Source organism: Balaenoptera borealis (genome assembly GCF_965194805.1).
Source record: "Balaenoptera borealis genome assembly, chromosome: 11".
Classification (NCBI taxonomy): domain Eukaryota; kingdom Metazoa; phylum Chordata; class Mammalia; order Artiodactyla; family Balaenopteridae; genus Balaenoptera; species Balaenoptera borealis.
Genome location: NC_138868.1, coordinates 50,417,404 through 50,429,302, shown reverse-complemented (window position 1 = coordinate 50,429,302; position 11,899 = coordinate 50,417,404). Strand labels below are relative to the sequence as shown.

The window sequence follows — 11,899 nt, the reverse complement described above, 5'->3', positions numbered from 1 at the left end:
CCATTCTGTTCTCTGGGTGACTACCCAAATCTAGTTATTGATTCGGTGTATAATAATTTTGGGATGGGCCAGAAAGAATGGAGAAAAAGATTTAAAGGATTTGAGAATACTTAGAAGAGATTTATTATAATGAAGAGCATGGAATCTAAACTTAAGAATCACACAGAGTGGGTTGGTGGTTTGGAAAGAAAATTGTAGTGTTAATAGATTAGCAGTTTTTGTGAGGCTTAAAAAACAGGCATAGTTAAGACATACTTGGGCTTAAGTACTTGTGGCTGGACAGTGGGATGTTTGAATTAGTGAATTTGGAAGAGGAGAAAGGAGGTGGTTATGGGAGTGCATAACTACAGTAGGGTGAAGGGAAAGACAACTCAGATTAGGAGGAAATGGAATCAAGAGCACAGGATGAAGAATTAGCTTTCCACATGGACACCGAAGTCACTCTAATACTAATGTAATGACTTGCATGTATTTGTTTATGAGGGAATTGAAAAGAACTTAAGACAGCATTGAAGAGTAGAAGGGAGATAGCATGAGTCTCAAAGCAGCATTAGTCTATAAGAAAGTGAATGAGCATTATTTTGGAACAAAACCTGGGAAATATTTGGAAGTAAAAATGGCCCCCAAATCGGTTTATAACTTTAAAATATCAAGAGCTCCCACAAGTTCTAAATATATGGCAGCAAAGTACTAATGAACAAAAATACTTAACTGGAGGATTTTGCTTTTTGTCTCTGTACCATAAATTCCACAAAGGCACCTGTGTTGTTCACTCTTGTATTGCAAAGTGCCTGGCACAGAGTAGGTTGCCAGTGAAAAAATTTAACTTCGTCACAAAAAAAGAACTATAAATAATTATTAAAGTATGAAAAAATTACATCAATAAAAACTACATGGAAATAGAAACATTGCCATAATAATTTCCTTCTTTTGAATATTGAATATTTAAATAAAATAATCTGGAAAACAGACGGAAGTTTATCTATAAATATACTCATCACAGAATTTTTTTAGTGAAGTATAGTTGGTTTATAATATTCTGTTAGTTTCAGATGTACAACAAAGTGATTCAGATATATATATATATATATAATTTTTTCAGATAATTTTTCATTGTAAGTTTTTACAAGATATTGAATATTTTCCCCTGTGTTACACAGTAAATCCTGTTGCTTACCTATTTTATATATAATGGTGTGTATATACTTCTAATTTATCCCCCCTCTTTCCCTTTTGGTATACATAAGTTTGTTTTCTATGTTTCGTCACAGAATTTATTGTTTTAATGTCTTTATTGGAGTATAATTGCTTTACAATGTTGTGTTAGTTTCTGCTGTATAACAAAGTGAATCAGCTATATGTATACATGTATCCCCCATCCCCTCCCTCTTGAGCCTCCCTCCCACCCTCCCTATCCCACCCCTCTAGGTCATCACAAAGCATCCAGCTGATCTCCCTGTGCTACGCAGCATCTTCCCACTAGCCATACATTTTACATCTGGTAGTATATATATATCAGTGCTACTCTCTCACTTCGTTCCAGCTTCCCCTTCCCCACCGTGTCCTCAAGTCCATTCTCTACATCTGCATCTTTATTCCTTCACTGCCACTAGGTTCATCAGTACCGTTTTTTTTAGATTCCATATATGTGCGTTAGCATACAGTATTTGTTTTTCTCTTTCTGACTTACTTCACTCTGTGTGACAGACTCTAGGTCCATCCACCTCATTACAAATAACTCAATTTCATTTCTTTTTATGGCTGAGTAATATTCCATTGTATATATTTGCCACATCTTATTTATTTATTTATTTATTTATTTATTTATTTATTTATTTATTTATTTATTTTCGGCTGTGTTGGGTCTTTGTTTCTGTGTGAGGGCTTTCTCTAGTTGCAGCAAGCGGGGGCCACTCTTCATCACGGTGCGCGGGCCTCTCACTGTCGCGGCCTCTCCCATTGCGGAGCACAGGCTCCAGACGCACAGGCTCAGTAGTTGTGGCTCACGGGCTTAGTTGTTCCGCGGCATGTGGGATCTTCCCAGACCAGGGCTCGAACCCATGTCCCCTGCATTGGCAGGCAGATTCTTAACCACTGCGCCACCAGGGAAGCCCCTGCCACATCTTCTTTATCCATTCATCTGTCGATAGACATTTAGGTTGCTTCCATGTCCTGGCTATTGTAAATAGTGCTACAGTGAAAATTGTGGTACATGTCTCTTTTTTTTTTTTATTATAAACATCTTTATTGAAGTATAATTGCTATACAATGGTGTGTAGTTTCTGCTTTATAACAAAGTGAATCAGTTATACATATACATATATCCCATATCTCTTCCCTCTTGCATCTCCCTCCCTCCCACCCTCTCCATCCCACCCCTCTAGGTGGTCACAAAGCACCGAGCTGATCTCCCTGTGCTATGTGGCTGCTTCGCACTAGCTATCTATTTTACATTTGGTAGTGTATATATGTCCATGTCTCTTTTTGAATTATGGTTTTCTCAGGGTGTATGCCCAGTAGTGGGATTGCTGGGTCATATGGTAGTTCTATTTTTAGGTTTTAAGGAACCTCCATACTGTGCTCTATAGTGACTGTATCAATTTACATTCCCACCAACAGTGCAGAAGGGTTCCCTTTTTTCCACACCTTCTCCAGCATTTATTGTTTGTAGATTTTTTGATAATGGCCATTCTGACCGGTGTGAGCTGATACCTCATTGTGGTTTTGATTTGCATTTCTCTAATGATTAGTGATGTTGAACATCTTTTTATGTGTTTGTTGGCAATCTCTATGTCTTCTTTGGAGAAATGTCTATTTCAGTCTTCTGCCCATTTTGGGATTGGGTTGTTTGTTTTTTTGATATTGAGCTGCATGAGCTGCTTGTATATTTTGGAGATTAATCCTTTGTCAGTTGCTTCATTTGCAAATATTTTCACCCATTCTGAGGGTTGTCTTTTCCTCTTGTTTATGGTTTCCTTTTCTGTGCAAAAGCTTTTACGTTTCATTAGGTCCCATTTGTTTATTTTTGTTTTTATTTCCATTTCTCTAGGAGGTAGATGAAAAAGGATCTTGCTGTGATTTATGTCACAGAGTGTTCTGCCTATGTTTTCCTCTAGGAGTTTTATAATGTCTGGCCTTACATTTAGGTCTTTAATCCATTTTGAGTTTACTTTTGTGTATGGTGTTAGGAAGTGTTCTAATTTCATTCTTTTACATGTACCTGTCTTTTCTCCATTGTATATTCTTGCCTCCTTTGTCAAAGATAAGGTGACCATATGTGGGTGGGTTTATCTCTGGGCTTTCTATCCTGTTCCATTTATCTATATTTCTGTTTTTGTGCCAGTACCATACTGTCTTGATTACTGTTGCTTTGTAGTATAGTCTGAAGTCAGGGAGCCTGATTCCTCCAGCTCCGTTTTTCTTTCTCAAGATTGCTTTGGCCATTCTGGGTCTTCTATGTTTCCATACAAATTGTAAATTTTTTTGGTTCTAGTTCTGTGAAAAATGCCATTGGTAATTTGATAGGGATTGCACTGAATCTGTAGATTGCTTTGGGTAGTAGAGTCATTTTCACAATGTTGATTCTTCCAATCCAAGAACATGGTATATCTTTCCATCTGTTTGTATCATCTTTGATTTCTTTCATCAGTTATCATAGAATATATTTAACAGAGGAAAATGGAAGCTATATAAATATTCAATATTAGTGGATAGGTTAAACATATTGTAGTACATCACCAAGGTGGAATATTTAGTTACATATTTTTTCAAGAAATACTTACAGAGTACAGGCATACATCATTTTACTGTGCTTTGCTTTATTGCACTTTGCAGATATTGCATTTTTGTTTACAAATTGAAGGTCTGTGGCAACCCTGCATCGAGCAAGTCTATCAGCACAATTTTTCCAGCAGCATTTGTTCACTTCGTGCCTCTTTGTCACATTTTGATATTTCTCTCAGTATTTCAAACCTTTTCATTATTATTATATTTATTATAGTGAACTGTGATCAGTGATCTTTGATCTTACTATTGTAAGTGTTTTGGGGTGGCAAGAACTGTTTGCACGTAAGATAGAGAAAACTTGATGATAAATGTGTGTGTTTTGACTGCTCATCTCTCTCCCTCTCCTTAAGCCTCTCTATTGCCTGAGATGCAACAATATTGAAATTAGGTCAATTAATAACCCTACAATGGCCTTCTTGTGTTCAAGCGAGGGAAGAGTCACACATTTCTCACTTTAAATCAAAAGCTAAAAATGATTAAACTTATTGGGGAAGACATGTTGAAAGCCAAGATAGGCCAAAAGCTAGGACTCTTGTGCTAAACAGTTAGCCAAGTTGGAAATGCAAAGGAAGTTCCTGAAGGAAATTAAAAGTGCCACTCCAGTGAATTATGAGAAAGTCAAACAGCCTTATTACTGATATGGAGAAAGTTAGTGGTCTGGATAGAAGATCCAACAAGCCACAACATTCCCTTAAGCCAAAGTCTAATCCAGAGCAAGCCCCAAACTCTCTTTTTTTTTTTTTTTAATTTTATAGCTACTTTTATTTTTATTTATTTATTTATTTATTTTTGGCTGTGCTGGGTCTTCGGTTCGTGCGAGGGCTTTCTCTAGTTGAGGCAAGTGGGGGCCACTCTTCATTGCGGTGCGGGGACCGCTCTTCATCGCGGTGCGCGGGCCTTTCACTATCGCGGCCCCTCCCGTTGCGGGGCACAGGCTCCAGACGCGCAGGCTCAGTAGTTGTGGCTCACGGGCCCAGCTGCTCCGTGGCATGTGGGATCTTCCCAGACCAGGGCTCGAACCCGTGTCCCCTGCATTGGCAGGCAGATTCTCAACCACTGCGCCACCAGGGAAGCCCCCAAACTCTCTTAAATTCTATGAAGACTGAGAGAACTGAGGAAGTTGCAGAAGAAAAGTTTGAATGTAGCAGAGGTTGGTTCATGAGGTTTAACAAAAGAAGCCATCATACAACATAAAAGTGCAAGATGAAGCAGCAAGTGCTGATGTAGAAGCTGCAGAGGTACAAACTATTATGTATAAAATAAGCTACAGGGATATATTGTACAACACAAGGGACATAACTAATATTTTATAATAACTGTAAATGGAATATAACCTTTAAATATTGTGAATTACTATATTGTACACTTGTAACATAGTATTGTACATCAACTCTACTTCAATGAAAATAAATAAATAATTAAAAAAAGAAAATCCTTCAATGAAAGAATCAAAGCATTAGTCTAAATACAAAACAATATAATTAAATTTTAAGTGGATTTGATTTTGTTCAACATTTTATTAGGGTGCCATTAACATAGCACTTAGTACACATTGGCTTGAATGAGTGGTTAATGAATACATGAATGTTTGAGAGACTCTATAGCAGGGATCCATGGCCTGTTAGGAACCGGGCTGCACAGCAGGAGATAAGTGGCGGGCAAGCGAGCTGTATTTACAGCTGCTTCCCATTGCTCGCATTACTGCCTGAGCTCCGCCTCCTATCAGATCAGCTGCTGCATTAGATTCTCATGGAAGCGCGAACCCTACTGTGAACTGCGCATGCGCATGCGAGGGATCTAGGTTGGAAGCTCCTTATGAGAATCTAATGCCTGATGATCTGAGGTGGAGCTGAGACAGTGATGCTAGCACTGGGGAGTGGCTGCAAATACAGATTATCATTAGCAGAGAGGTTTGACTGCACAAAGACCATAATAAATCAATTGCTTGCAGACTCATATCAAAACCCTATCAGTGAGTGGCAAGTGAAAACAAGCTCAGGGCTCCCAGTGATTCTGCATTATGGTGAGTTGTATCATTATTTCATTATATATTACAATGTAATAATAATTGAAATAAAGTGCACAATAAATGTAATGCACTTGAATCATCCTGAAACCTGCCCTCCCCCCCCTCCGCCCCCACTGTCTGTGGAAAAATTGTCTTCCACGAAACCGGTCCCTGGTGCCAAAAATGTTGGGGACCGCTGCTCTATAAGACTCCAGCTCCTGAAGTGTTTTTATGCCTTCTGGAAGTCAGGGTTGATGAAGATGCACTGGAATAAGTTCCGGGGACTTGACCAAGGCCCTAACCACATTCCCATCCTTTGCCCTGACCTCTCACTCCAAAACTTCTCTCCCACCTCCTTTTCTCTCTTAAGCTCATATAACCTCTCTGGCATTCTTTTCACATGAGGTTTCTGGCACTCAGACAAGAAGGGTTAAGGGCTTTACAGTTACATCACCAAGGAGATCCTCAGTAGAGGAGATCCTAGGGGAGAAGAGAGTCACATGAGTAAGCCCATGGTCTCCAAAGATGCTCAGAGAAAAAATAATTTGCCCTGCGGTTCCTCCTCCGGCTTGGTCCCCTGGCCATTGAACACAGTCTGCTGGTTATCGGAATACCCTGCCATCTAGGCAGGGGCATGGCTCCAGTCTGTGATTCCTGATGGCTGTGATAGACAGTTTGGGGTGAGGAGAGATGTAGGTTGGTACTGACCAGGGTGGGCTGGTGCCTCTTTGGGTCCTTCTGCCTATGGGCAGGAATGGTGGGGATAAAGGAGGTGAGAAACAATAATGAATTGTCTTCATCATTTGATCACCCACTAGAGGCTGTATTTGGAATTCTCCATCCCCTGAGGGCAGAGTCAGAGAGGACAGACCAAAATGTGTCTGCAGAAGCTTTGTGGCATGGTGGAAACAGTGGCATGATAGGCAAGAAATCTTAACTCACGTCCTCTGTGGCCTTGGGAAAATTGCCTTTCCTTCTGTGGCTTTTGTAAATAATAAATCATACAACAAGATTATTCTAAAGCAGGGATTGCCAAAAATTTTTTGTAAAGGGCAACAGCAAATATTTTAAGTTTCGAATGTGGTCTCTGCTGCAACTATTCAATCTGTCCCACGAAAGCAGTCATAGACAATACGTAAGTAACTGGGCATGGTTGTGTTCCAATAAGATTTTATTTATAAAAGAAGGTGGTGGGCAGGATTTGGCCCACAGGCAGCAGTTTGACGACCGCTGGTATAAAGTGTCAACCAGCATTGATATTTTACATCTCTGATTCATGTTTGGGCAATTCCAGGGTGGAACTGGTGAAGCAGGGTGGGGGGTTGTCTTGTGAACTGCATTCCCAGAGACAGTTATTTGTTCTGGCATATGTTAGAGGACTGTCAGGCTGGAGACAGAGGTGAGAGTTGAATAACATTTGGAATCTCCACCTCCCTGAGGCAACTGATTTAATGGGAGGAAAGCCAGCGTGCTGAATGGAGATAGGCAAAGTTATGACTTAGATAAGTGAGAGTGAGTTTGACTGGGTAATGACTGTGCGAATTTCGGTGGGTATCTACATGAAGGAAAGTTTAAAACTGTGTGTGTGTGTGTGTGTGCGTGCGTTCATGGGGAAGGGCCATTTGTGTGACTAGGGAAAATGTGTGTTAGTGTGTAAATCATCAAAATTTGTGTGAGTAAATGTGTGTTTTGCCTGTATAAATGAATGTGTATGATAATATGGTAATATGAATGGAAGTTTGTGTGTTTGTGGATTTGAAGCAGGCAGAGCTGGAATTGAACTCAGGTAGGTCTAAAGCCCATATGATTTTTCCTCTATTACATTGTCTTACATGTCTCAGACATTCTGGCAAAATAAAAGAATGAGAAGGGAGTGGAGAGGAAGCCAAAGAAAGGTGGTTAGGTAATCAGCAAACAAAAGTGGACGTTTCAAAAGCTAATGGAAACTTTGGCTCTAATAATCTCGGATTCAAATATCAGCTTAGCCTCTAACAGGTTGTTTGACTTTGGGCAGCTGCCATATGAGATTAGTTTCTTCACGCACGAACTAGTGATACTTTCAATTTCATACATTTGGTGCAATAATTAGAAATAATACATATATCTAACAGTAGATATTTAATGGTTGCTATCATCAGATAAAGAAGTATTAGTGATAGAAATTGGAGATTACTAGTAATCAGAAATGAAATGTAATATTAGATTTGGCAACTGTGATATGATAGATTGTTTCAGAAAAGGAAGCTTTAGTGGCATATTGGTGTTATAAGTAAAATGGCATTGGGTAAAGATTACGAGGGTGGTAAGAGGATAGATGAAGAGAGTGCACATCCCTCCTTTTGTAAAACCGAGGTGAACGGGGGAAGAGACACACTAAGGAGAAGGGGCCAGCAGAGAGGGAGAGTTTGAAATTACCAGAGTGACAGATTAATGGAGAGAAGTTTGGGGTCCAGTGCACAAATGGAGGGCTGAGCCTTGAATGGGAGCGAGAGGGAAGAGACAATTCAAATATAAATTTGTAGGTGGCAGAATGAAGGTAGTTAAGGGAATTAACAACAGGTGACTTTTGTTTTTTCCCTTGGATCAGGAGTCAGGAAATCACAAGCACCTGATGAAGGGGACCAAGGTGGAGTAAGGTAGACATGATGTGATTCAAAGCATGGTGTGGGTAGCCAAATTCTAGCTCCACCATTTACCAGCCAGGTGACCTTGGGTGGGGGGATGACGAACTCTCTAAGCTCTCTTTGCTCTCCATTGGTAAAATGGGAAAACGAGTACAGTTATCTCACATGGTGGTGATTGAGATAATGCACGTGCGGCCCTTAGTGCAGAGCTGCTCCTAACCGATCTCTGTCTCAGTTCTCCAACCTGCCTCTTCCCTTCCCCACCCTTCTTACACAGTACTGCCAGAGAGAGCGACCCAAAATGCAAACTGCACCATGCCATTCTCTCACTACAAACCCTTCAGTGGCTCCAACTGCTTCAACATAAATTCTAAACTCCTTACACTTGTACCCAGAGCCCTCAGTGATGTGGCCCCTACTTCACTGCCTGACATTATTTCCTATCATTTCGTGCCATGTCCTCCAGGCTATGGTAACCCTGAATCATGACAATTTTCCTCCAAACTCCATGTCCTTTCAGATCTCTGTGACTTTGTGTTCTCCCCTCCCCTCCTGACTTTACTTGGCAAACTCTTACTTAGTTTTCAAGGTTCAACTCAGGGTGGCACCTTTAGAAAAACTTTTCTGAACTCCTAGAAAACTTTCCATGTTTCCACAGCCCCTGAGTTTAACATTCTTCTGCACTATCTGTATTGTATAGCTATTTTGTTTAATTGTCTGTCTCCCCTCAACTAGGTCCTCCAGGAGCCATGGTACCTGCTCAGTGTGTTCAGTAAGGTTTGTTAAATTGACAATTAACTCAGTTACGATTTGCCTTTTGAGATGCATATCCCATTCTGATGGTCAAAGTGGAAACTGCAGTGTTATTCACAGCTCTCAACTGTTTGTAACAATCTGATGCTAAGACCCTATGGCATTCTAGAGCTGGAACAACTCTCTTACAGATATCTAGTTCAACTTTAGTTTTAAAGTGATAAAAGAGAAACCCAGAGCAGGGAAGTAATTTTACTGAGATCACATAGCTGGTGAATAGAACGGCAAGGAGTTTTAACCCATGTTTCCTGATTTCCTGACCAGGTCCCTTTCTACTTCTCATTCAGTGAAAAATGATCTGTTTCCACCTCCCCTACTCCAGCCCCATTCACCTTTTTTGGAAAGAGAGAAGAGATGACTGCCAAATCCCATATACCAACATCCAAATGACTCATCCCAGGCATGGCAACCCCCAACCACACTGGTACCAGCCATTCACTCTTCATTCTGCTGGAGATCCCTGGCCTGGGAGACCGGCACATATGGATCTCTCACCCCTTCTTTATTTCTTACCTTGTTGCTGTCCTTGGGAATAGCCTCCTTGTCTTCATCATCGTCACTGAATGCAGCCTCCGTGAACCCATGTACTTCGTCCTCTGCATGCTGGCTGTGGCTGACCTCATCTTGTCCACTACCACTGTGCCCAAAGCCCTGGCCATATTCTGGTTCCATGCTGGAGAGATTTCCTTTGATGGCTGTGTCACCCAAATCTTCTTCATCCATGCCACCTTTACTGCTGAATCAGGAATTCTGTTGGCCATGGCATTTGACTGCTATGTGGCCATCTGTGACCCACTGCGCTATGCCACAGCGCTCAGTCGTGAAGTAATCATCAGGGTTGGTCTGGCTGTGGTCCTGAGGGGCTTCTCTGTATACTCCCAGATGTGCTCCTGGTGAAGAGACTACCGTTCTGCCATAACAATGTGCTACCACATACCTACTGTGAGCACACGGCTGTTGCTAAATTTGCTTGTGCTGACATTCGTGTCACTGTCTGGTATGGCTTGTCTGCTCTGCTCTCGACTGTAGTGATAGATGCCTTGCACATCTTGGTTTCCTATACCTTCATCCTCAATGCAGTCTTCCGCCTCCCTTCCTGAGGAGCTTGGCAAAAGACGACCCTAGGCACTTGTGGCTCCCATCTTGGGGTCATGTCCATGTTCTACTGACTGGCATTTTTACCATAATTGCCCAGCAGTTTGGGCGTCATGTTCCTCCTTATGCCCACATTCTGCTGGCAGACATCTGCATGTTAGCCCCTCCTATGCTAAACCCCATCATTTATGGGGTCAAGACCAGGCAGATTCGAGAGTGTGTGGTTAGTACTTTGTCTTCACAGTGGGAACACTGCTGAGTTTGTGTGACAGGTGATATGTTTATCAACATAGGACCTCACATTTCCTTTGCCTACTTTGTAGAGGTTTATGAACAAAGGGTGGTACTGACTGTGAACAAAGTGATTTGTCATGGCTTTTAAAGACAGAATGCCATGTTATCTTGAGAAGGGTGGTGTTTAGGAAAGAGCACAAGTTGTCGGATCAGAAGTAGCTTTGAGTCCTGGGTTCACCAAAAGTGATGTGTTTGACCTGGAGGAAGTTACTTATTCTCTTAGAGACTCTTCTTAGCGCATGCATAGGGTTCCAGAAAAATAGAAATATCAAAACCAAACTAAATCATATTAAACAATGAGAATTATTTTCTATAATGAACTTGTCTAGGACATTGAAATTAAAACCTATAGGCAGAATTATATTAATTTAATAATATATACATTTGAGATATCTATATTTATATCTATAAACTTTTATTCTGAATTAGAAAAGGGACCAATGGAACAGAATAAAGAGCCCAGAAATAAACACTTGCATATAAGGTCAATTAATCTTTGATAAGGGTGTCAAGAATTCTCAATGAGGAAAGGACAGTCTCTTAATAAATGATGTTAGGAAAACTGGATATTCACATGCAAAAGATTGAAATTGGGCCCTTATCTTACACCATACACAAAAGTTAACTTGAAGTGGATTAAAGACTTAAATGTAAATCCTGAAACTGTAAAAATCTTGGAAGAAAATACAGAGAAACACTTCTTGATATTGGTCTTGGCAATGATTTTCTTGATATCACACCAAAAGTACAGGCAACAAAAGCAAAATAAAGATGTGGGACTACATCAAACTAAAAAGCTTCTGCACAGCAAAGCAAACAATCAGTAAAATGAAAAGGCAACTATGGAATGGGAGAAAATATTTGCAAATCATACATCTGATGAGGGGTTAATATCCAAATATATAAGGAACCCATGAAACTCAGTAGCAAAACTCCATAGCAAAACCCCCACAAAAAACAAAAAACAAATAACCTGACTAAAAAAATGAGCAAAAGACCTGATTAGAACTTTTTCAAAGAAGACATACAAATAACCAATAGGAACATGAAGAGATCCTCAACATCACTAATTACCAGGGAAATGTGAGTCAAAAACCACAATGAGATATCACCTGAAACCTGTTAGAATGGCTATTATCAAAAAAAAACAAACAACAGATAACAAATGCCGACAAGGATATGGAGAAAGGGGAACACTTGTGCACTGTTGGTGGGAATGTAAATTTGTGGAGCCATTATGAAAAACAGTATGGATGTTCCTCAAAAAAGTAAAAATAGA

General features: G+C 40.4%; 1 pseudogene across 1 annotated transcript; it reads left to right on the top strand.

Moving 5' to 3' along the window:
• The first annotated feature begins 4,518 nt into the window (after positions 1-4,518).
• Positions 4,519-11,715, top strand: LOC309605062 (olfactory receptor 52B4-like; annotated as a pseudogene). Its single transcript has one exon. The product of its transcript is annotated as an olfactory receptor 52B4-like (transcript).
• Positions 11,716-11,899: the final 184 nt, after the last annotated feature.